The sequence below is a fragment of the Phascolarctos cinereus genome, unplaced genomic scaffold (assembly GCF_003287225.1).
Source record: "Phascolarctos cinereus isolate Bilbo 61053 unplaced genomic scaffold, phaCin_HiC Scaffold_1;HRSCAF=81, whole genome shotgun sequence".
In the NCBI taxonomy this organism is placed as follows: Eukaryota; Metazoa; Chordata; class Mammalia; order Diprotodontia; family Phascolarctidae; genus Phascolarctos; species Phascolarctos cinereus.
In genome coordinates, this window is record NW_027555514.1 from 183,727,281 (window position 1) to 183,753,129 (window position 25,849).

Consider the following 25,849-nt stretch of genomic DNA (forward strand, 5'->3'; position numbering starts at 1 on the left):
ACCAGATGATATTTCTAAGCCCCATATCTACTCCTTTGTGCACCAGGTGAGTTCCTGTGTAGATTTCCCCCTGCATTCCTAACCTCCCTACTGCACCCCTATTGGCCACCTCCTGAGCAGGAGCCTCAAAATGTTCTAGGGTCTCTGTCTATACTCACAGAAAGCCCCCCTTTAAATAAATTTCTATCAGTGCTGGAATTGCTAGTTACAGCTCTGGATGCTGCTGATAGTAAGTGCTATTAAGACGTCACAGAGAGGGAGACCATTTCCTTCCAGGTAGGGTGATCAGGGAAGTCTTAGAAGAGGAGGTGGGTTCTAAGATGAGTATTGAAGATGGATAGGATTTGCACTGGCAAAGAAGAGAAAGAGTAATCTTTCAGGTAAGGGGAATCTATGTTAGCAAAACTGTAGGGGTAAGAAATTGTTACAATTTAACAAATATTTATTAAGCTTCTACTTTTTGTAAAGGCTTTGTGCTAAGAATTAGAAAATCCAAAGATAAGTAGTGGTAACAGTGAGGAGGGTAATTTTACTAGTGTGAAGGGTTAATATAGGACAGCAGTGGGAGACAAGATGGCAAAAGTAGGTCAGCCAACTTATGAAAGGCTTTTAAAACGTGTGGATGTAATCCTATAAACCATGGAGAGCCACTGATGTTTTTGAAACTGAATTGTAGTAGTTAAACTAGAATATAAATTCAAACTCAGATATAAATGCTTTTAAATTAATCCCATGGCCATGTGCAAAATAGAATTGGGCAGAAAATAGAGGCAAAGAGACTACTGTCATTAATAGGCACTTATAATTGTATAAATGAGAAATAATATTCTATTACGTTTATATACTATAATTTGGTCAGTTGTTCCCCAGTTGTCAAAGAGGCAATCTAAAGCTTCCCTTTAGATTCCAGCTCTTTCCTTTTTCTTTTTTCTTTTTCCTTTTTATTACACCCTTCAGGGTCAAGAAGTTTGTTTTTCTTGCAGCTATTCCCTTCCGTATTGTCCTCCCCGTTTGAGGCCCCTCTCATCACTGTTTTTTTTTTCCATGTGACTTTGCTGTATTTCTACACCAAACTCTTTGTGTGTCTGTGTACATATTTATTCAACCCTTTTTTGTTTGTTTCAGAAAAGAGTGTAGCTCATCTGGTGTGTACTCCCACCACCCCATTCCTCCATATTTGTATACTCTTTTTAGTTATGAGAAATAGCAGGTTTCATCCCTTCCTTCTCCTTCCTGTACTAGTGTATTCCTTCTTTTGTCTTCCCTTCTCTTTCCCCTCTTCAGTCTCTCGGAACAGAATCAATATATCTCGTGGTCCTTGGATTTTTCTAATTAACTTCTTTAATATCCTTTAAAGACTCTAAGGTTCTGAAGGGACACTTGTTTCTTTCTTCTTCTGACTATTAGAATGTTAATATTACATGATTACATAGTGCCTTACAATTGCTCAAACAAATTTACCTTTTTAGGTTTCTCTTGACTCTTCTTTTGCATTTGAAAGTTTCTATTCAGCTCATTCAGCTGTTTTCATCAGAAATGTTTAGAAGTCCTTTATTCTTCATTCATCCATTATTATTCATCCATTTCTCTTCAGGAGAACTCTCTAGATTTCCAATCATTTTGATACTGGTCAGTGTTTTCTTCGATTATCTCATCTATCCAACTTCAACTTTTGAATGTGAGTATCATGCCACAGCCAGTCTTGTCTCTATCCCTTCATACTCTTTCGGATGGGTTAGTCTTGCTCCAGATCACTTGGGTTGCTGCACTGACTCCCTCCTAGGGTTCCGCCCCTCTGAGTCTTTGAGGTGCAGACTAATAGATCTCTCTGGTGTCTCAGGACAGTGTTAGGGCCCTCAGAACCCTTCGGCCTGAGCTGTCACAGTCTGTGCCATGGGACTTTTAGGTGGCAAATACTACAGTCATTTCTGCTGCACTCAGGAATTTCGAAGGTGTACATTCTGGGGCTTTCTGACCACTTGGGGCTTTCTTAGGGAAGCCACCTTACCTTGCTGACTCTGGGCACAGAACCGTGAAGGCCACCTGTGTGTCACAGCATGTCAATAGAACTCGATTTGTTAATGAGGTCCCATTGCCTATTGTCCTGGGGCTTCTGGTTGACCTCTTGTTCACACCTGGGGTAGAAGAAGACATTATATTATCTCACTGATTTTCTTGATCACTATATGATATAGTGTGAACTTCAGGGTTTTTCTGGAAGTTAGTATGTGGGTACTAGGCAGTCTGCTTCCTATTTAGTGGCCCACTTGGCTGCAATCAGATGTCTCTCATTTTGGTCTATTCTGGATTCCAAATAACAGTGACCTCTGCTTTGGAGACTGGATTACTTTTGAAATTCAGTTCAATTCAGCTCAATCCCAAACACTTATTGTGCAGAGCACATACATACAAAGATGAAAAATGTAAGGGAGTCATCACTATACAAAGAAAATGATATTGGATTCAAAGGATCTGCATTCAAATCCCACCTTTCCCACTTAGCTATGTAACCTGGGATAAGTCACTTAACTTCTCTTTTCCTCAGCTTTCTTATCTGCAACATGAAGGCATTGGATTAGGTGACCTTTAAGAACTCTTTGAGCTTTAATGCTGTGATCCTATGCTATGATCCTTTTCCTGCCTGCCAGTGGCCATGGCCAAGAGGAAAGTCACTTAAGGGGGTGGTAGCAGAGGGGATGACTAAAGGATGGGAGCAGAATGCTCCTAGTTATAGCTTGCTCATAGAAGGAAGAGGAGTTAGGATGGGTAGGAGGCAGAGGATAGTGGCTGGCAAGGTGCCATCACTGCTGTCAAGGAGGGTGACTCAGATCCCAGCCTGCTCAGGCTATGGAAGCAGTTTCTTTGGCTCTCAAGGGACTCAGTTCACTGCCATTCATTTCTTCATTCTCCCTCTTAACCCTGCCCCCCACACTCCCCACCAAACTTCTGGGTGAGGATGTCTAGAAATTATAGCACAGGATTTAAAACGAGGAGGATTCTTAGTGATCTGCTTGCTCATTTTAGAGATGAGGAAATGGCTTTTAAACACTGAAGGGATTTGCCCAAGGTCACACAGGTAGTAAGTAGAAAAACAATCAGGATTTGAACTCAGGTTATTTGAATCACACTATTTTTTGCCACTATGATTGTCTCCTGAAAACCAGCAAGCACCTTATCACAACTCTCCCCTCTTGATAAGGGCCTGATGGGGCCTCTTGGCTATAATGAGATTCAGCGTTTCATGAGATAGAAAGCTCAGAGGTATCAAATAAATTCAACAACTTGCCCAGCCTCTCTGACCTTTTATGATGGAACCAACCCTTAGTAGTTGTGAAATGACCGCTTCCAATGTATTGCATGTTGTGAGTTAGGTGTAGGCGAGGTTGGTGAAATGTTGTTGTTATAGCTAGATGGTGCAATGGATAGACCACTGGAGCTGGAGCCAAGAGGACCTGTTTGCCTCAGTTTCTTTATCTGTAAAATGAGCTAGAGGGGCAACCAAGTGGTGCAATGGATAAAGCACTGGCCCCGGCATCAGAAGGACCTGAACTCAAAATCAACCTCAGACATTTACTAGCTGTATGACCTTGGACAAGTCACTTAATCTTGTTTGCCTGAGTTCTTCATTTGTAAAATGAGCTGAAGAAGGAAATGGCAAACCACTCCAGCATCATTTTCAAGAAAATGCCAAATAAGGTCACAGAGAATCAGTCATAACTGAAACTAATCAACAACAACAACAACAACAACTAAATGAGCTGGAGAAAGAAATGGCGAACCGTAATATCTTTGCCAAGAAAACAGGGTCATGAAGAGTTGGGCAAGACTGAACAACAATGTGAACTTAGTAGCTTAGTAACTTAACCTCCTATTGTCTCAGCTTACACAGCTGTAAGATATGGATAATGGGGCTTGTTTATTTTTGTTGTGATGCAGACAGAGAGTCCAGGGTATTTCTGTGCAATGAAGAACAGTGAGAACAGGACCTAATGTGGGTAGTCCAGGCTTCCATGTCCCATTCCTTACTGATTCATTAGGACATGCACCTAAGTTACTATCTACCCCAATTTCTTTCTCTGTAAAGCAGGGATATCAATGTTAATGGCTAACATTATAAAGCATCTCATGTTTTACATTTTCTCATGTAATATTTGAAACAATTTTGTGAGGCAGTCAATATGATAGGAATGTATAATTAAAAGGACTGTTAATTAACATCTAGAAAAGGAAGTAGCAATCAGAAAAGAGCTAGCACAACAGGTCATGCCAGATCAATCTTGTTTCCTTTTTTTGACTGGTATACCAGGAAAATTCAAAGGGTGTAAGGTGAAGAAAAGATTTAGGTTTGAGAAAAAGAGAATCTTTATTTTAACTAGATGTATACCAAAGTTCAGGGATTAGTGGGATACTTCTCACTGGAGACCTTTAAGCACAAATTGTATATGTTGTAGAGTATATTCTTACTCAGATTTAGATTGAACTAGATGATCTCTGAAAGTCTGTGATTCTTGGATTCCCATTTCCTAAATATGGAACCTGAGGTACAGACACATTCAGTGGCTTACTCAAGGTCACAGTTTATAGGTGTTATCAAAGCCAGGAATTCAATACAGTTCCTTGGTCGCTGTCTTATCTACCAGACTCAACAAAGAAAGGCCAAAGAGTCCTTCCTCCATGGAGCTCACATTCTAATGGGGGAGGCAACACGCCAATAGCCATATCCATACGAAATTTATACATTGAGTCATATTCTAGTAATTCAACAGATATCTTTGAGCCAAGGAAAGTCTATGTAAATGACCCTTTTCTGATGACAGAGAAAAAGGAAATGTGCTTCATGGCAGCAGGAGGGATGCAGTGGTATGTTGGAGCTGGCTCTTACTGATTATTAAATTTTCATTCTGAACATTTACATCCAGGAAATGTTCAAATACTACAAATCAGGACTCAATGTATTGTTTATCTAGATTTAAACTGATGGAAAAACGTTAGTAACGTAAATTAAGCTTGAAAGTATATCCTGTGTACATTTTTTTAGAAACAGTTGTTAAATGTTTAATTACCACCAAATCCCAGGATGCAAACTAAGCATGAAAAAGTACTTTCTAGTTGTTGGCATTTAGGGATTATCAAACATAACATTAAGGCAATAGAATAGCCTTTCCCAAAGACTTAAGTTTAATGCCTATCCCTCTTGGATGACTAAAGTAAAGGTCTGTCTGGTGGCAAGGGTTAGAGGAGATTTCTTTAGAAAGAGTCTTGGCAGAGTAGGACAACAACATATCATAAGTGAAAAGTGTTTGTACCTCCTGGGAGAAGAACTTAGTGGAAATTCACAAAATACTTCTATTCAGAATTAAGTGGCTTTGGATACTGGTGTAATGTTTAAAAGGGGATCATGTTTTGTAAAGAGACCTCAGAGGTGCCTCAGTGGGGGGTGTGAGTGAGGAAATGGTCAACTTGCAAGGGAAAGGAATAGCTGATCCTGTCCGCATGAAACCAAGAGAGGAATAGATCAGAATCTAATTCAGCTCATGAGCCAAGTAACTTCCTGAGGCTCTCAGGTCCACAATGATCCTTGTTTACACAGTGGACAAATATTATCAATCTTTAGCACCAGTAGGGAGAGAAAATCAGATTGGCTCCCTATGATGGCAGGGAAACCACTGTTTCAGAAACTACTTAGGTTTTGTTGGGCAATGGACCTCAGCCTCTCAGACAACAAGCATTTTGCTTAAAATAACCCTGTTAGGTACACTGTGTAAGTACTATTACTCATATTTTACAGATGAAGAAACTGGGATTTGGAGACATGTCTTAGAGTGACATAGCTAGGTTATGTCTGAGGTGGGACTCAGAGGTACTCTCAGTCCACTGCTCTTTCCATGACATCGATCCTACTGCATACTCAAACATCTGAACTGTAAGCTGTTTTTAAAGAATTCTGGTTTGGTTGATTCCTGAACCATATAAAGTCTAACAGAGTATTTCTGTGAAGGAGGGAAAGCTACTTGAATGAATAATTGAGTATTGTTTTTCATTGACACTTATTTAATACAGTAGATTGTGTTAACAATATGGCTCAGGGGAAAAAATTATTCCTAGAAATCTTAGTTGTGCTCAGAAGGTCTAGTCTGATCTGAGGTATATTTGGCTAAGATGGGACCGAACGCCAGTTGTTACCTTCAGGTGAGGTTCTTTAGAGCTCATTTTCTTCCTCTCCAAGAAGAGGATGCCGAGGTCCCTCAGTCCCTGACCTCCTAGTTTTTCAACCTGTTTCAGACTGTCTAAACTGTCTCGGATCATCCAACTTGCTAGTCAGCCTTTTCTGAAAAAGTGATTATTTTTAAGGGCTGCATTTCCTCTTGGATACTAATCCTACCATGCTCAAATGAGCACTGCCTTCATTCCTGCCATTAGTGTCACTATTATCACCCAAGATTTTATAAATGCCTATGGAGTAGTCCTGTGTTAGATGAGTATTTGGTGGCTTTGGGGTACATGGGTCTTTGCAGTCTACATTGTGCTGTTGTATTTGAGTCACAAAATATTGGATCAGGAAAGGATCTTGGAGATTTATTCCAATCCCTTCCTTTTACAGATGAGGAAACCCAGGCCCAGGGAAGTCCACATTAGTCAGTCATAGAGGGAACTTGAACCCGTCTGTCTCCAAGGGCTCTGCAATCGTACTGGTCTTGTATATTTACACGACTGTCTTTGTATTTCTGAACGTATTTCAAAGGCAAATCAAGATGTTTTCAAGAATTACTTGTTTTATGTTTAATTCAACACAGCAAATTCAACATGCATTTATTAAGTGCCTGGCACCAAGGATGCTCAAGCGTAAAATGACACAAAACATAATAGAAACAAAGAAGACGTAGAAAAGTACTCTAGGAAAATTTGAGAACACAGTGACTTTAGTTGGAGAAAAAATCTGAGCTGAGCCTTTTTTATTGAATCCTCTGCTAAGTCTCCATTGCAGATCACATATTTTTATTAAGTGCTACCTATCCTCACCCCATATATTCCTTTTGCTTTTATTTAATCCTTGTCATCTATGAATGAGAGTGCTAGGATAGGAGTGCTTGAAGGGCCCTTCCTGTTCTGATATATCTCTCTTGTTGGTAACCAGAGAATTTGGTAAAGCACTGTTAGTGCACAAAAGAACACCAGTTTCGTTTTGGAGAACTCTGTGCAAAACACAGCGGAGAGAAGGTGAGAAAGAGAAATCAGTGATAAAATCTTAGAAACCTGCCTAATTTAATCATGGATCCATAGGCCCAGAACCTTAGAACACCTTGTAAAAACATCATGTATTACTCTTGATCCATATAAGAGAAACTGCTTATTGATGGCATAATTTTAAGTCTTTAAATTTCATGATTTTGAACTTGACACTAATCAGGGGCCCAAATGATGTTGCATCTGTTGGTAAGGCTAGATGAACAGGTAAAACAGAATGAGAGTAATTCCAGGTAAGCATGAAGCAAGAGCCTTAGATTGCTATCTCAGATGCAAAATATGAGTTGTGTTAATTAAACACATTCCTCATTTCCTCATTCACAAAATAGACATAAATAATACTTGCTTAACCTACAATGAGGAAAGTGTTTTGTAAAATACAAATGATGATGATGATGATGATGATGATGATAAACTCATTGGCTCAACTCTTTGAAATATGATCCATTTAAATGAATGAAAAAGTATGTATTAAGTGACTACTGTGTGGGATGCACTGTATTGCTTTCCAGGGATGCCTAGACAAAAATAAGATAGCTACTGCCTTACCATTCTAATGGGGAGATGACATATAGGCAGCTGGGTGCTTCAGTGGTTAGACTTGCTAAACTTGGAGTCAGGAAGACCTGAATTCAAATCTGGACAAGCCATTAAGCTTTCTCAGCTTCAGTTTCCTCATCTGTAAATGAGGGTAATGATAGCATTCCTCTGAAAGGGTTGTTGTGAGATTCAAATGAGAGAATATTTATAAAATACTTTGCATACTTTAACACATAGGGGAGTGTTGGCTAAGGAAGGCATTTTTCTTGGGGTGGAGTGGAGGGAGGTCAGAAGAATGGTGAGGAATGGCAGTACTGAATTGATTACTGTTCTCAGAGCAAGAAGTGGTAGGTGGAGTGGAGAGAGGACTTGGGGCCTGATGCGCTTCAGCAGGTCAGATGGTTAGATATTTGAGGTGGATGGATGTGAAGCATGGCTTGAGGCCAGGTGGATGTAATGGGTTAAGTGAGTTTGCATTTGTTCACTCACCAATCAGAATTGTTCATCCCCCAGGAAGGTGTTCCAAAGCTGAGGGCATTAACTTACCCAGGGAGGGAGGCATAGTGTCTGGAGGTCTGGTCCAGAGGATGCTCTTCCAGGAGGAAGAGGAGAGGGAGGCAGTGGCAGGAAAGATGGCCAGATGTTTTGTCCTATGGATGTGAAACCTAGTCTAGGGCCAGTTAGAAAACAGAAGTCTAAAAAACTTAACTTCATTCACTTGCCAATCAAGATAGCTCATCCCCGAGGCAGAGAACATGGTTTTTTGTTTGTCTGTTTTGTTTTGTTTTTCCAGTTCTTTATTGATTTAACTGTGGATAGGCCTAGCTCAAAAATATTCTGTTCCTTTCTTAAGAGTGATGGAGAGTGGCCTTGCAAAGATATGAACATTTCCCTGCCAGGGACATGCTCCAGTTATACCCACATGTTGTGAAGCATACAGATAAGATCTGAAGGAGATTTCATATTGCTTCCTTCATGTTCCAACTGAGCAAGCAGATTTTCTGAAATGTATTTAAAAGAATCAGGCATACCAACAAAACTAAATTAACTAATCTGAGAAGAATGTTTTTGTTAATTGAATCTTCTGGTTACCTGAAGATTTGATTGAAAACTCTTGTGAAAGTCTTTCTAAAATTTGTGATTTCACTTTCCTGCCTTAGCACATTTAATAAGTGTAATGAGTATAGTCGGATCTTTGCTATCATTAGCAATTAGGCATCTTGTAGAATTTCAATGCAATCATTGTAACTATCTCTTCTTATTGTCTGGGACTAAAAATAATATTCTAAATAGAATTTTAACTATCAACATAATTAATAAATGCTAATTAAGGTATTTTAAAATATAATATAATAAACAACAATTATGCTAATTTTTTCAAAACGCACTTAGCACAGTGTCTAGTGTAGAGCAGGCACTATGTAAGTGCTTTCCCCTTCCCTTTCCACATTAACTAATGGGACTCTGGTGATATCACTGATTGGGTTAGCATACCAGCCAATGTGATTTCACTGTTCCAATGAAATAGATGGGATGGTATAGGGTTGCAGGCTTGCCCTACTGGGAACATGGTGATTAACTTGACATGGAAGACAGTGGAATAAGCAGCATTCATTTGAGTACTGGTACAGCCAGACGATAAGATATATTGGACCAAATCAGAAATACTAACATCTTGCCTAATGAAAATGTTTCAGTTCAGATGGCATTGACCACTGAAGTGGACAATACACAAGGGCACATGCAATGTTCCAAAGCCATGATTTTAAAAAATCATACATCAGTATTACATCACAACACAATTATAAAGAAATCATATCAGGTATAGGCAGGGGCTGCATTTAGTTAATGATATTATCATGGCTTCATTATAACATATTAAAGATCAGTTCAGGGAAATGCTAAGAATAGCTTCATTTCTAAGCCCAGGTGAGATGAAAATAAAAGCGGAAATGGAGGAGTTCCTCGAAGTTGAAAGAATAAAACGATCAGGAAACAGGATCATTTTACTCTACTGGTAGCAGGTTGTCACTATAGTTTTCTTGTTTGGTAGAGAGAAGCCACAGTCTCAACATTTGGGGCGTGTTCTTGGAAGAAGAGTTGAAGCTACCATCTGTGGGATTAAGACTGAAACAGCTCTTAAGTCAGAACCTCCCCAAGTGTGATGATATCAGATGAAGATATTGAATGAAAAAATAAAGGGGTTAAAAAACCAAGAGGAATTAATAAAGAAATGACCATCTTGGAGAATATAAAGTGGTTAACCACTGTTATGGAGGAGGCATGGGATTATAAAGATCTGGAGAATGTAGAAAGAGCTTGATTCCTTTCTTTTCAGTCTAGGCCCTGTCAAGACAGAATCTGATCCGTCTGAGACAGGATTCCTTGGTGAAAAGGGGTACCTATGCCCTTGGATCAGAGGATTGTTTGCATTCTTTGGCTCTTATCATCCCTAAGTTGGGAATTCAAGGGAAAAGTCCCTTGAACAGATTTCAGGTTCAGTGCATTTCTAGGGCCTCCCCCCAAAGAGATTAACAGAAACCCTTCTAAAAAGGCAGACAACACAAAGTAAATCAGATATAGGTATTTCCTATAAAAGAAATGCTTAAAATATGATTTCTCATTGACAAAGACTTTTAAAATAATTCAGTTGCCCCTAGCTCCTATTATTTTCTTCTAGGAGGTTAAGACTTAAAATACTAAAACATGAAACATTTTTATGGGTCTGCTGAGTTGTCATTTCATCTTCATCTGAGCTCTGTAGCATTTGAGCAACTGTCCCCATGTCATCTGGCAAGCCAGGACAAGGCTTAGGTCATCCCCTGGTGGTGGTTATCTCCTCCTCCAAGAAGTGCTGCAGTAGTCTTACGGGCACTTTCTGGTGCCAGTCACCTGAACCTCTCAATGACTCCAGACCAAGGCTGGAAATGTCAATTTAAGGATCATCGTTTGGTCACCTGGACTCGGGAAAAGAAACATAAAGCCTTGAGATCCAGTCTCAGGTTCATTTCAATGATCACATGGGATGGCTGCCATGAGTAGACAGTTACCATTGCTGCTGGGGAGGGAGGAGAAGAAGAACCTTATGAGAAGACCAAGGTAAGGGCTTAAAGAATTGTGACCTCCTCAACACATGGGAAAAGAGAGAGTGATAGAAGCTGTATCTCCTATTAATGATCAAATGAGATAATGTTCATAAAGTGTTTGATGCAGTGCCTGTCACATGTCATTTTTTAGTTGTTTAAGTCATGTCTGACTTTTCATGGTGCCATGGACCAAGTCACTTGAGCAGGGTCATACAGCCAGTAAGTGTTTAAGGTCAGATTTGAGCTCTGGTCCCTCTGACCCCAGGCCCAGTGCTGTATCTATACCACCTAGCTGCCTGACACATAATAAGTGCTATATAAATGCTTATTCCCTTCCTCTCTTCCCTCTTTATTATTAACTTTACTGAGTGGAAAGTTTTTCCTAGCCAGTGACCAATACTCTTTGGCACAGAACCTTTGCCCCCTCCCCCACCATCATGGTAACCAAGAGACCAATAAGGAAATTGGGTAACCACATGCGTCACCACCACAACTAGCCAGGGAAACTCCAATCAGCTAAATGCATGTTCTATGAGGTATGCTTTAGCTGAAACAGATAAGTGGGGACTCTTTTTACTACCCCTACATTACACACAAAACCCCTGGGAAATGAAAAAAAAATGCTGGAAAAATGGAATGACTGTAAAAAATTGTTTTGGATACATATCTTTAACCAATACAAACAACAATTAATCAACAAGCCTTTTTAGACCCTCGCAATATGGCAGGCCCTGTGCTAAGTGCTGAGGATACACACATACACAAAAGGCAAAAATAGTCCTTGCTCTTAAGGAGCTTATCTTCTAGTGGGGTAGATGACATATACATAAATCTATACATACGGAATAAACACTGAGTAGATGGAAAGTTGCCTTAAAGGTTAATGAAAATAATTATGTAAACTCTCCCATCCAACTTCACCAGCTCCTTGAAATTTATCCATGGACCTCTTGGGGGTGGTGGTGGTCTATAGACCCCAGGTCGAGTCCTTTTCTTAGAGGGAAAGGCCCTATGAGCTAGGGGGACTTGAAAAGGCCTCATGGAGTAGTTTCTACTTGAGGTGAGTCTTAAAGGAAACCAGGGATTCTAAGAAAATTGAAGAGGCAGGGCAATTCAGGCATGGAAGGGAGAAGGGTGGCCAGTGCAAAGACAAAGCAATGGGAGATAGCCATATGTGAGAGATGACCAGTAGGCTAGATTGGTAGGACTTCAGAGCTTGGAAGAGGTCAGGTTTTGAAGAACTCTAAATGCCAAACAGAGGTGTTAATATTTAATCCAACAGATTGTGAGCTACTTGAGGGGAGGGATTGTCTGTTGCCTCTTTTTGTATCTCCAGGGCTTATCATAGCTCCTGGGACATAATAGAAGTTTAATAAATGTTTATTGATTGAGAGACTGACCCTATAGGTAATTGGGAGCCACCGGAGTTTATTGAGAAAAAAAAGAAAGAAACATAAATAAACAAAAAACAAAAAAACTAAAAAGAAGTGGGATGACATGTTCACACTTATATTTTAAGAAAATTATGTGATAGCTTTGTGGAAGATGGATTGGAGTGGGGAGAGATTTGAAGTAAGGAGTTGAATTAGAAGGCTGTTTCAGTAATCCATATGAAAGGCTGAATGGGAAAAAGAGGTAATATATGAGAAATGTTATAGAGAAAGAAGTTACAAGATTTGAGAGCAGATATTGGATATGTGGTATAAGCATGAGAGAGGAGTCAAGGAAGAATGAATGAATAAAAAAATCTATTTCTGCTTACAATATACCAAGCACGTGCTAAGTGTTGGGGAGGCAAATAAGAAAGTCCCTGCATTCGAGAAGTTTATGTTTTAATAGGAGAAAAGAACATATATAAGGGAGGGGTGTGTTTTGAACTCACAAATCACAGAGCTGATGACAGAAAGCATTGGTTAATTTATTAAAATAACTTTTCTAGGAATCAGAGAGCTGACCTGATTGCTGTTCTCGAAGATAGAGGTGGAATATTGAGGTTGGGGTGGGAACAGGGAAAGGATACCCCTGCTGTAGTGAAACAGGAACTATATATTCTTGATGGGACTACTAATAGGCAAATATTTTTGGACAGCCTTATGGTAATATAAAATCTGAGTTACAAAATGAATATGCCATTTGACTCAGTGATTCCCTTACTAGGAATCTATCCTAGAAACACTAGAAAGATGGGGAAATAATTTATATGCACAAAAATATTCATAGTCCTATTTATAATTGCAAAAAAGGCCAGGAAACAATATAATATCCAGTAATTGGAGAATGCTGAATAAATTAGGGCATAATAGTGTAATAAAATATTATAGTGTATTAAAAAGACAATAAATAACATACAAGGAAATACAGAAAGGTCTACATGAGGCGATGCGGAATGAAATCAACACACCAAAACTGATTACAACCATATCAAAATAAGAATGAGGAAAGAAAGGAAAACAGGGATGGAGTTGAAGTAATTTCAAATAGGCCTGGAAAGGAACACAAAATAAAACACTGTATTTGCTTATTTTTTGTTCATTAATTTCTTTTGTTCTGCCTTATCAAAGGATGGGAAGTTTGGGTAAGAGTTTGTCTCCTGTCATATATGTTTACTCGATTGATGTTTTTGGCAGTTAAAATGTTTTATGATCATTCTTTAAAATAATGAAAAAGCAATCCAAACCCTAGTATCCACTACCCTTTCCTAATCACTACTTTCAGCCCTAATTCTCTCTATGGTTTGTGATTCTCACCAGGGTGTTTGCCCTCCTCTCTTTACCTACCCTCTATTAGAGAGGTGAATGAGGAGGAGTTGGGTGAGGCTAAGAGTAGATATCCTATCTAGGCCAAGAACCTGGGCAACCCATACATTGATCATAAGGCTAAAAGTCTTCTTTCTTATTAGATTTCCACTGTCTTCATTTAAATAAGGATAATAAATCTTTATATTGCTACCCTGGGGGTGGGCAAGGGATGGAAAGTAAGTGCTTTTGTAAATCTTGGCATATAGAAACGTGATTGGAATCAGTCATATCTTTCTCAATTGTCTAATATAGTAACTAAGCTATCCTTCACAGAGATCATGAAAAAACATCTTTTTTTTGCCATAAATCTCCCTCCTTCTTGTTTAAAGTGCCATCTTTCAGAAAATTTGTTTTTAATGCTTTCTTGCAGTTAGATTAATCAACAGGAAGCTCATCTTTCCATTTAGCAAATGAAGAAACGGAGCTCAGAGAGGAGAAATCACTTTCCCATGCCCACTTGCCCATTCAGGTTAAGAGCTCTGCTCCATCTCAATCTTCTGCTCTTGTTCCTATAGCCTTCTATGGCCTCTGTGGCAACTGGTTAGATACCTGAGGGGAAAAGCAGGGAAGAAAAGAGTGAATTTGGGAATTCCCAAACTTCACTTGTCTAAGGCCCATCCCGCTTCATAAACCTATATTTGTAATAATTAATTCATCTCAGGTAAGTCAATTAATGCATGAAAGTGCCCAGAAGTCCTCCTGGGCTTTTTGAAATACTTGTAGAAGTAACAGATAGCATCATCATGATCACTGAGCACTTATTAGCACTGTCCTGTCTCTGAGCTTAAACATTCTCTGATTCAATTTGAGCCTTTGTTCAGGTACTTGCTAATTATGTGATCTTGGGTAAGTCACTTAACTTCTGGGGTTCTCACTTTTCCATTGGTCCAATGAGAACATGGCATTAAATTACCTCTAAGGTTTCTCCCAGTTGTAAATACTAACATCCTATAATTAGGGTAGGGCCCTGCCAAAGCTATGGCTAGGGTGGCTGTTGTCATGGCATAAGTTCCAAGGTGTTGGCCAAAGTTGAAAGGACAGAGAAACAAGAAAGCAAAGAAAACTTTTTTCCCTATTTGTTTATGACACCAAGTGCAGCAGGAGGTGTTGAAATCGGATTTATGTCAGGACTTCCTGATAGTAAGGGTTATTAAACGTTAGGAATTACAATCATAATAACAAATAGTAGTACTTCTGTACATCAGTTTAGATCTTGAAGGTCATCTTATGAAACTGTACCCTTCCCCCCATCCTCCCCTTTCTCTCCTCTCTCTCTTTGTCTCTCGGTCTCTGTCTCTGTCTCTCTCTCTCTCTGTCTCTCTCTCTCTGTCTCCTCCCTCCCTTTCTTTTAAACAGATGAGGCCCAGAGAGGTTAAACAATTTGCCTAGTCACATTAACATTGTTCTTCAGATGTCAGGGAAATCTTTCATAGCAATTTTCTACCTCTTGAACACAAGCAAGTCTCATTATGCTCAAATACTCATCCCGGTCCCTAGCCAACTCATTAAAGCCTTGGCTTGAGAGAGCTGCTCTTTTTCCTCAATGACAGTCAGCTTGATTTTGCCCCTCAAGTTTTTCTGTAGTCCTTTGGGTTTAGGCCGCCTGCCCCAAGGTAGCTTGCTATGCACTCTAGGAATCTGTACTTCTTGCTCCCCACCCCTCCTTTCAAAATATTGTTTTGATGAGGATGGCAAAACTCAGGTTAATGGAAAAAATAATTTATATGGCACCTACTATGTGCCAGGCTTTGTGCTAAGTGCTTTTACAAATACCTTATTTGATCTTCACAACAACCCTTGGTTGGATAGGTGCTATTATTATCCTCATTTACAGTTGAGGAAACTGAGGCAGACAGAGGTTAATTGATTTGTCAAAGATCATGCAGATAGTAAGTATTTGAGGTCCAATTTGAACTCAGATCTTCCTGACTCCAGGCTGTCTTCCATCCACTGTGCCTCCTGTTGCATCTAATTAGAGCCCAAATCTCCTGTCTCCTAGTCAAGGTCAGCAAAATCAAACTAGAAATTTTCCCTTAACCACCATATAAACAAACCAAAACATTACTAGCAATACACATTAGTAAGAAGCAATCAGCTTCTGTGATAAAATGCCAAAGAAGTCAGTTGTGTACCAACTGGCTTGGCAGCTCTTCTTCCAGGAAAGTATTTGACCCACAGTTCCATTCTGGTTCTTTCCAGCTGATATTTCTGCATTCCTTCTCCCTCTTCAGAACCCTATAAGAACCTTTTAATGAACTTCCCCTCCTCTCCCCTTGGCCTTTAATATATAGTTTGCTTTCAGTACTGTGCACTTTTTTTTTGCATATTTTATTAATTTATTTTGATATATCAACAATCACTTCCATATGCTTTTGAGTTTAAAATTTTTTTCCCCCTTCCTCCCCACCACCCTCCCCAAATCGGTGCACAATCTGATATAGGCTATACATTTACATTCCTATTAAACATATTTTCACCTTAGTGAAGTTGTAAGTAAAAATTAAAATCAACAGGAGGAACCATTAGAAAGAGGAAACAAAACTCAACAGAAGAGAAAAAAAAGATAGTGATTCAACTTTCACAGTTATGATTACTATCTGTGTCTTCTTCTCCATCCTTTTTTCCCTGTTTATGCTTTTCTTTCTCCTCTCTCCCTTCTCCCCCTCACCAGTGCTTTGCTTTTGACCACTGCCTCCTTCACTCTCTCCTCCCTTCTATTATTCCTTTCCCTTTTCTTCCCCTTTGCCCCCACCACTTCTTCCCTTCCTTCTCTCCCTCCCTCCATTTTCTTTCCCCTTTTCCCTCCTATTGCCCATAGGGCAAGTTAGATTTCTATATCTAACTGATTATGTTTTTCCCTTCTTGACCAAATCTGTTGAGAGCAAGGTTCAAATAATGCTCATCCCCCTCCCTTCTTTCCCTCTGCTGTAATAGGATTTTCTGTCTTTTCCTGTAATGTAATTTACCCTTGTCTGCCTCCTCCTTTCTCAGTACATTTTCTAAGATCAGACTAATCCACTTACTTGGATCCATTTAACCCACTTGATTAGATATTTTTTTTTTATCATTACATCAAAGTCAACTAATATCCACCCCTTTATGTATACTCCTTTAACATGGTGTAATAACAATACAGTTCTCAAGAGTTGCAAGTGTCATCTTCCCTTGTAGGGATAAACAGTCCCTTATTAACAACATTTTGTATCTTTCTGTCCCATTTACCTTTTTATGTCTTTCTTGAATCTGTACTTGAAGATCAAATTTTTTGTTGAGCTCTGGTCTTTTTATGAGGAAGGTTTGGAAGTCCCCTATTTCATTGAATATCCATCTCTCCCTTGAAAAATCATGCTCATTTTTGCAGGGTAGTTGATCCTTGGCTGCAATCCAAGCTCCTTTGCCTTATGGAATATCATGTTCCATGCCCTGCGTCTTTTAATGTAGAAGCTGCAAGGTCCTGTGTAATCCTGACTGTGGTTCCATGATATTTAAATTGTTTCTTTCTGGCTGCTTGCAGCACCTTCTCTTTCATCTGGTAATTTTGGAATTTTGCTTATATTCCTTGGCGTTGTCAATTTGGGATCTCTTTCAGGTGTGAGCGGTGTATTCTTTCTATGGTTATTTTACCTTCTGGTTCTAGGACTTCAGGGCAGTTTTCCTTTATGATTTCCTGAAAGATACTGTCCAGGCTGTCTTTTTCATCATGATTTTCAGGTAGTCCAATGATTTTTAAATTGTCTCTCCTGGATTGATTTTCCAGGTGGTTGTTTTACCAATGAGGTATTTTAGTTTTCATCATTTTTTCATTTTTTTGTTTCTGTTTGACTGATTCTTTCTCTCATAGAGTCATTAGTTTCCATTTGTCCAATTCTAGTTTTTAACAGATTGTTTTCTTCTGTTAGTTTTTGTACTTCCTTCTCAATTGGCCAATTGTATTTTTTAAGGACTCTTCTACCTCTCTCATTAGACTTTTAAAATCCTTCTTGAGCTCTTCTAAGAAGGCTTTTTGGGCTTCAGACCAGTTCATATTCCCTTTTGATGTTGCAGATGTGGGTTTGTTGACAATGTTGTCCTCTTCAGAATTTCTGTCTTGATCTTCACTCTTCTCATAATATGAATCTGTGGTACGTTTCTTTTTACTCATGGTTTCTTTATTCCCTGGCCTTTAAAGAGATTGAGCTCTCCTGCTGGGGAACAGAGGGCACTGACCCAAGCTTCTTGTGTTGGGAGCCTAGGTCTTGGTCACTGGCTTTGTGTGCTGGGGCCTCTTATGTTGGCAATTGGAGGCTGTAGGGTTTTGGCAGCTTACCTCATGTTGGGCTGGAATCAGCAAGGCTGGAACTTTCAGGCAATTCTAGGTTGCCTGCTTTTCCTTTAGCTTTCTTCAGCTCCTTTTAGATGGGTGCTGCAGGGTGTTTATCTGCCTGGGGCCCCTTGCAATGCTACCTCCCTCCTTTCTGCTAATGCACTGGGAGATTCCTTTGTGGTAGAGCGCTGAGGCAGCTGGTGGTTTTCTGAGCTGGTTTCCACTGGTTCCCCCTGCCCTCACTGAGGCACTCAGAGGTCCAGGTGTTGGTGTTTGCCTGCTCTACCACCTGGCTTCAGGATCTCCTCCTGGTTGACAGTTGAGTTGTTGGTTGGAATCAGCAAGGCTGGGACTTTAGGAAGACTCAGGTTGTTTTCTTCAGCTCCTTTCAGAGGAATGCTGCAGGGTGCTTATCTGCCTGGGGCCCTTTGTAGTGCTGCTTCCCTTACTTTTGCTGAGGCACTGGGAGGCCGGTTTGCTGGGTTGCTGCACGGCTGTTCCCCATCTTTCTTCTAGTTCAGCTGTTCTAGGGGGTTTTTTTCTAGTGTGATGTTTTCTGGATTTTCAGAGTTGATAGGGGAGAGTGAGAGCGACTACCTTTTCACTCTGCCATCCTGGCTCCCGGAAGCCAAAACTCTACTGTGCACTTTTTGACATAAGATAATGCTTCTATCATCTAGATGGTGCAGTGGGTAGAGTGCCAGGAAGACTCATCTGTGTGAGTTCAAATCCAGCCTCAGACATGTAGTAGCTGTGTCATCCTGAGCAAGTCACTTAACCCTGTTTGCCTCAGTGTTCTCATCTCATTCCCTCATAGAGGGAAATGGAAAACCACTCCAATATCTTTGCCAAGAAAACCCCAAATGGGGTCGTGAAAAATCAGACATGAGTGAACAACAAGAATTGTGCTTTTAGTTTTTCCTTCCTTCAAGCTTATTCTTTTAAATTTCTATTCACTGCTCCCCATTTCACCCTCAGAACTCCCAAACTCAAGGGATCCACTAGCTGCCCCCTCCCCCAGTAGCAGGGATTATAGGCTTTGAATGATTCTTAATGAGATGCAATCTATCCTCCTGAAGAAGACATAATCATAATTTTCCTTATGCAGCTGAACTAGATGGCCTCAGAGGTCCCTTTCAACTTTATTTATTACGTGTCCCACCTACCAACAAATTCCTCTCCTCCCTACCACCTAGTTTTATCTTCTCCAGGCTAAACATCCCTTATTCCTCATAATCTCAAGGCCCTTTACCATCCTGATTGCCTTCCTCTTGTCACTCTCCTGCTTATTGATGACATTCCTAAAATATGGCACCTAAAACTAAATATAGTACCTTGTTCTCAACACTATGCTTCTCCTATTTCAGTCTAAGGTCACATTAGTTTTTTTTGGCTGCCATATTACATTGCTGTTTATATTGAGCTTATGGTCCACTGACACTCCCAGATCTTTTTCAGATCCCAGACTCCCAGCTCTATTGATGCTATTGGAGTTACAGAATTATAATACTGTCTCTTATTTATATGCTTCATAGAAGTGTTTAGAGATCACCCAGTCCACTGTCATCATTTAGCTGATAAAGAAATTGAGGCCCAGAATGGTCAGGTGGCTTACCAAAGTTCACACAGGAAAAATCAGAAGTAGAGCTGGGATTACAACTCAGATCTCCTGATTCTAGTAAAGTGTTCCTTCTGTTATATCACTGAGCACTTTACTATTTACAAGGCATTTTTACCTAATAGCCTGTGAGATGGGAAATGCAAGTCTTATCCTCTTTTTACAGACAAAGAACCCAAGGTCCTATGAGTTAAAAGGCTTGCTGGGGTTACACAGCTAAGGAGTGGTAAATCAGGGAATAAAATCCAGGCTTCTGACTTCAAATCCAGTGTCTTTTTTATTGCATCTCATAGGCCTAAGAGCATTTTGATCTGGCTGGGAAGATAACATGAATATATGTGAATGAATGAGAAAACAATAAAAGAGAGCTTGTCCATCATTCAGGGCAGGGACTGTGATATTTCATTTTTTTTCTAGCTCCCTCATCATTGAATGAGTGCATAGTTAAGAACTAGTGGCTGATAGGCCAGTAGAAATTGGGAGCCAGAAAATAAAAGGAAGGCCAAACTAAAACAGAAGGTTGGGAATTATATCTGACCTTAAGGAGGATGCCTAGGAAGCACTGGGTTGACTGATCTCTGAAGATGGTCCTACCTCTCCCAGTGAGGCTCTGTCAGTGACGACCTGCTATATAACTACGAGTTTTAAAGCTCCCACCCAGGTTCTGTAGGGAGATGTAGGATGACCTTATGGGGTTTGCAGTCTGGGGAAATGGAGACGCTAAAACATTTACTGAAAAATATAGGAACCATGAAAATCAGTATTGTGCAAGCTGCTATTGCGAGGAGGTGCCAAAAGAGCACCCCAATGGGTGAGATTGAGCTGGGAAGGCATCTCAAAGGACATAGATTTTAAGCAGAATTTTGAAGAAAGGCAAGGACAAAGAATTTGTAGAGAAGAAGGAGAAAGTGGATGAATTAGGAGGGTCCAAAAAGCCATGGTAAGGGACAAAAGAAGGCTACCTTCGTTGGGATCAGAAAAGGGTGGAGAGAGAAAAAGGACAGACAGGCAATGGATGGGAGAAATTGGCATTCCTCCTTATAAGATCATGTAGACTCAGAGTTGGAAGGGACCATAAAGGTCATGGAATCCAACTGCCTCATTTTATAGATGGAATAAGACCCAGAATAGATAATAGCATGGCCAAGGTCACCCAGGAAGTAAGTAGAGGAGCCAGAAAGGAGGCAGCTTGGTGCAGTGATACAATGTTACACCTGGGGTCAGGAAGACTTGGCTTTGAGCCCTGGTCTTGATTCTTATTAACTGTGTGACCATGGTCAAATCATTTAACCTTTCTGAGCTTCAGCCTTCTCAGATATAAAATGGACGATAACAATACCTCACAAGATTTTTGTACAGATCAAATGAGGTCATGTATGTCAGGCACTTCACAAACTTGAAATCACAACTCTCTGTTCACCTCTTGTCCATGAATTCATCAATCAGTTTCCCAAAGGTAATCCAACCTCATGGAAAAACACAGAATAACTGTCCTCCGTGCAACCTGGGTCGTGGACATTCTTCATTCCCTTGATTTTTCTTGTGTGGATAATTAAGCCAAATTCTTTCGAGAGATTAGGAGTCTTGGGAGATTCTGCAGTGTTCCAGAGCTGGATGCAACCAGAATAACCTCATCTGCAAATTAGAGCACCTGGAACACCACCCTCCCTAAAGGCAATCTTTCTTTGATTTGGACTCTGTGTGGTTCATCCTTCATGACTCTGCTAAACACCTTTGGCAAGCATCCACCTTCCTGTTTTATGCTTAGCTTCAAGGTAATTATCAGGTCACTGAATGAAGTGGTTACATCTTTCAACCAACTTTGCATGATTTTGACATATGCAAAATTGGGTAGGTAACATAATGGATATAACACTCAACTTGAAACCAGGAAGATCTGACTTTGAATTCTGTTGCAGACACTATACTAGATGTATGACCCCGGACAACTTAACCTCTCTGTCTCAATTTCCTTAGCGGTAAAATGGGGTAATAATATGATGATATTACATGGTATTATTAGGTAATATATTAAATAATATATACATATATATATGGGGTAATAATAGCACCTTTCTTGCAGGGTTAGTTTAGGATCAAAAAATATGAGACAATATATGTAAAACCCTTTTTTCAAACATTTGCTGTGTAAATGATAGCTATTATGTTCAGAGGAGACATCCTATCAGAAAAGTGCTTTTGAAATGACAGTTTTCTCTAGTGACCTGGGTAGAATCTAGCTTACAGGGCTAGCCTCGGAGTCAGGAAGAGCTAGTATCAGGTGCTACCCCTGACACATACTAGATGTGTGACCCTCTTGGAAACTCTCTAAGGGCATATTACCCATTTATGGAAGAAATTTCTCCTCTGAGAGTGCTGAAATGCCCCTAATTAAAAGCTTCCCTAGGAAATAGTAGTAATCTCTACTTATAGCTATTCTCAATTTTAATGGAGAAAGCAAACATACAATTAATTTTTATATTTCTTTTTTATATTTATTAATGAACAAGCACTGTGCTAAGTGCTTTACAGATTATCTCATCTGATCCTCACAACCCTGGGAGGGAGATGCCATTATTATCCTCAGCACCACATAATATAAATGACAGTCATTATGATAGTAACATAATACAGAAAACATTTATTAAATATCCACTGTGTACAGAATGTTGTGTTAGGTATAAAGGTGCTGTAAAGTTTAGGTAAGACTTCCTATAGTATGGAGATTATAATTCAATAAAAGAAGACAATAATGTATTATTATTAGTTAAAACACACAAGGCTACAGTGATAAGTGCATCAAAGACATGCAAAACAATGTGTTATACTAGGGCAAGGTCAATAATAAATGGGGGAGGAGGCACACAGATTAGGAAAAATTTCTTGGAAGGACCTTTCATGTTATTTGGTAGCCAGAGATTGTTTAGTCATAGAAAAAAATACTTTTCTGTTGTGTCTTTGCTTCCTCTGGCTAGTTATCAGTTCTGTCTTTGTCACCACCCAGTATTTCTAAGACATTTCATTTAGAGAGGGGGTGGCATGAAGAGGGGCAGTACCCGTGTTTTACAAACTTCTGGAATTTTCCATGTTTTGGCCCTTCCTTTGCCTGGTTGAATTCCTACCCATCTTTTAAAAGTCCAAACCAAACTCTGCTTCTTTCTTGAAACTTCCCCTGATCATGGGCAGCTAGGTGGCACAGCAGATAGAGTTCCAGCCTTGAAGTCAGGAGGACCTGAGTTCAAATTTGGCCTCAGAGACTTGACAGCTACTTAGCTGTGTGACCCTGGGCAAGTCACTTAACCCTGATTGCCTCACCAAAAAGCAAAAAAAAAAAAAAAGAAAAAGAAACTTCCCCTGATCTCTCCTTTTGATAATCATTTCCTTCTCATTCTCTCTCCTTTATTTTGTACCTTATTGTGTATTATTGTATATCATAATTGCATTTGTCTTAGGCCTTGACTAGAGTATAAGTTTCATGATGGGAGAGATTTTGTCTTATTTAAACTTTATACTATTCCTGGCACAGGGATTTGCATTCAGTGGACACTTAATAAGTAGTGAATTAATTTATTAATTAGTACCCTATCAGATTTATGCTCTATTCCCAATTTTTTAGATGGAGAAACTGGGAATGCTGAGAAGAATAGGATGCTACACTATGGGTCATAAGAACCTGAAGGAAGCCTGCTTCTAGGCTCATGGAGTCAGGATGAACTGAGTTCAAATTCAGCTTCAGACACTTAGTAGCTGCATGACCCTGGGCAAGTCACTTAACCTGTGCCTATCTTAGTTTCTTCAACTGTAAAATGAAGATAATAATGGCACCTCCCTCCCAGGGTTTTGAGGATCAGATGAGATCACCTGTAAGGCACTTAGCACAGCTCTTGCTCATTAAGAAATATTAAGAAAAAAGAAATACAAAAAATAAAGCTTAATAAATGCCTATTCCCTTCCTTTCCTATGGTTCTAGGACCCACACCATAAAGCTCTGCTACCCCATCAAATGGCATCTCTCTAGTGTAACCAATTTTCTCTGTTCCCCAAGCCAGGCCTCCTGTCCCAGTCTGGGTCTTGTGGCATTCTCCTAATCTTCCTTCTGTTACCTCTTTTGCTTTCTATCTGTATCCGCCCCAGACTCCCCTTCATTCTTCAGCCTGTGCCAGTAAGGTGCCATCGTGGTAGGTGACATGGGCAAAACTGCTCTGAGCAAATGACTCCCAGTGAGCCCATGGACCAAGAGCACTGCTGAGGATGAGGTCATCAAATGCCTTGGGCTCCTGTCCTCCTTGAGGGCTATGTCTTGGGAAACATTTGGGCTGGAAGTTCCCATTATGACTCGTCAGGGATGATAAGGATATAATGAATGCTTCAGGCACGTATTGAACTTACAACTCACATTCTGTGCCTGGTTCACTGTGCACAATGTGAGTTTTAAGTCAGCTTTCCTCTCTCAATAGTCCACATCATTTATTGATCTTAAAGTTTACAGAAGGCTTTTCGCACAACTACCTCATCAAATAGGTTGCAAAAGCATTATTATTTCTATTTTATAAATGGGGCAATGGCGGTTCAGAAAAATTAGGGTTTTGTCGTTCAGTTGTTTTCAGTAGTGTCTGACTCTTTGTGACCCCACATGTAGTTTTCTTGGCCAAGATACTAGAGTGGTTTGCCATTTCCTTCAGCAGCTTATTTTACAGAAGAGGAAACTGAGGCAAACAGGGTTAAGTGTCTTGCCCAGGGTCACACAGCTAGTAAGTGTGTGAGTACAGATTTGAACCCAGGAAAATGAGTCTTCCTGACTGCAGGCCCCCCCCATGCTCTATCCACTGCGCCACCTGACTGCCCCCCAAATTAGGAGCTAATACATTTCAAAGCCAGGTCTTCTAACTTCAATTCCAGGGGCTCACTCCAATACATCCCCACTGACATGGTCTCAATACCTGCCCACCTTTCTCTCTTTGTCTATGTCCAAGCTTTCTCTTGTCTTGTAATCTCCTTGCTAATCTAACCTCTCTGAGATGCTCAACACCCAGACTGTTCAGAAGGCACTGGGAGGCAGTGACTCATGTGCTCAGGGATGAGTCATACTGCTAAATATAAATTCCTGCTCACATCCCTGGATGTGAAAGATTCCAAGAGGCCCCACGTTCTCCCCAGAAGCTCTCTCCCTCTTTAGTGGTGGTGGGGGCAAAGAAATTAGTTTGTGAATAGAAAATGAACAAACATCGGGCAGCAGAATTCTGTGCTGGCCTTCAGCTTTCTCCTGGGGACCTTTATTAGACAGGAACTTCATAGGATTGAAGATTTAGAGCTGGAAGGGACCTCAGAAGTTATGTTGCTGTTCAGGTGCACATGACCCTTCATGACTCCATTTGGGGTTTTCTTGGCAAAAAATACTCCAGTGGTTTGTCATTTCCTTCTCTAGTTCATTTAATAGATGAGAAAACTGAGGCAAACAAGATTAAGTGACTTGCCCAGGGTCACATCGCTAGTAAGTATCTGAGGCCAGATTTGAACTCGGGAAGATGAATCTTCCTGACTCTAGGTCCATCATTCTATCCACTGCACCACCTAGTTGCCTCTGAAGTTATGTATTCCCTAATTTTACAGATGAGAAAACTGAAACATAGAGAGGTTAAAGTGATTTTCCCAAGGTCACTCAGCTAATGAGCAGCAGGACTAGGAGTTATTTAGACTCCAAACCCAACACTGTTTCCACTGTACCACATTGTTTTTTCATCACATGCATCACATCGCATCCCTTTACAATCTGAGGACCACAATTCACATCCCTACTTGGCTGCTTACTGTATGTATAACCTTAGTAAAGTAGTTTCCTCCCTCTGGGACTCAATTTCTTTATCAGTGAAATGGTGGGATTGGATCCTGTGATTTCTAAGGTCTCTCCCAGGTCTAAATACTACTATTTACAGAGTGCCTCCACATTCATTTTCTCATTTCAGTTGAAGCCCAGGGCTTAGCACAATAGATAGCAAGTGGTAGATGCTTAGTAACTGTTAATTGATTGAATTTGAGCCTTATAACAGTCCCATGATGTTGGTAGACAAAGTATTCCTTGGTACTGTGATATCAATTACACTGATAATTGCATCTGCAATTTCATCAGTGTGAGTGTTCCCTCTACTAATGCAGACCACAACTCTTGGTCCTTAGCAAATGATATCAGGAGTTTCCATGGTCAAAAAAAAATCATAATCTAGTCAGGTCTCACTTATCTCCTTACCTCGTCATGACCTCA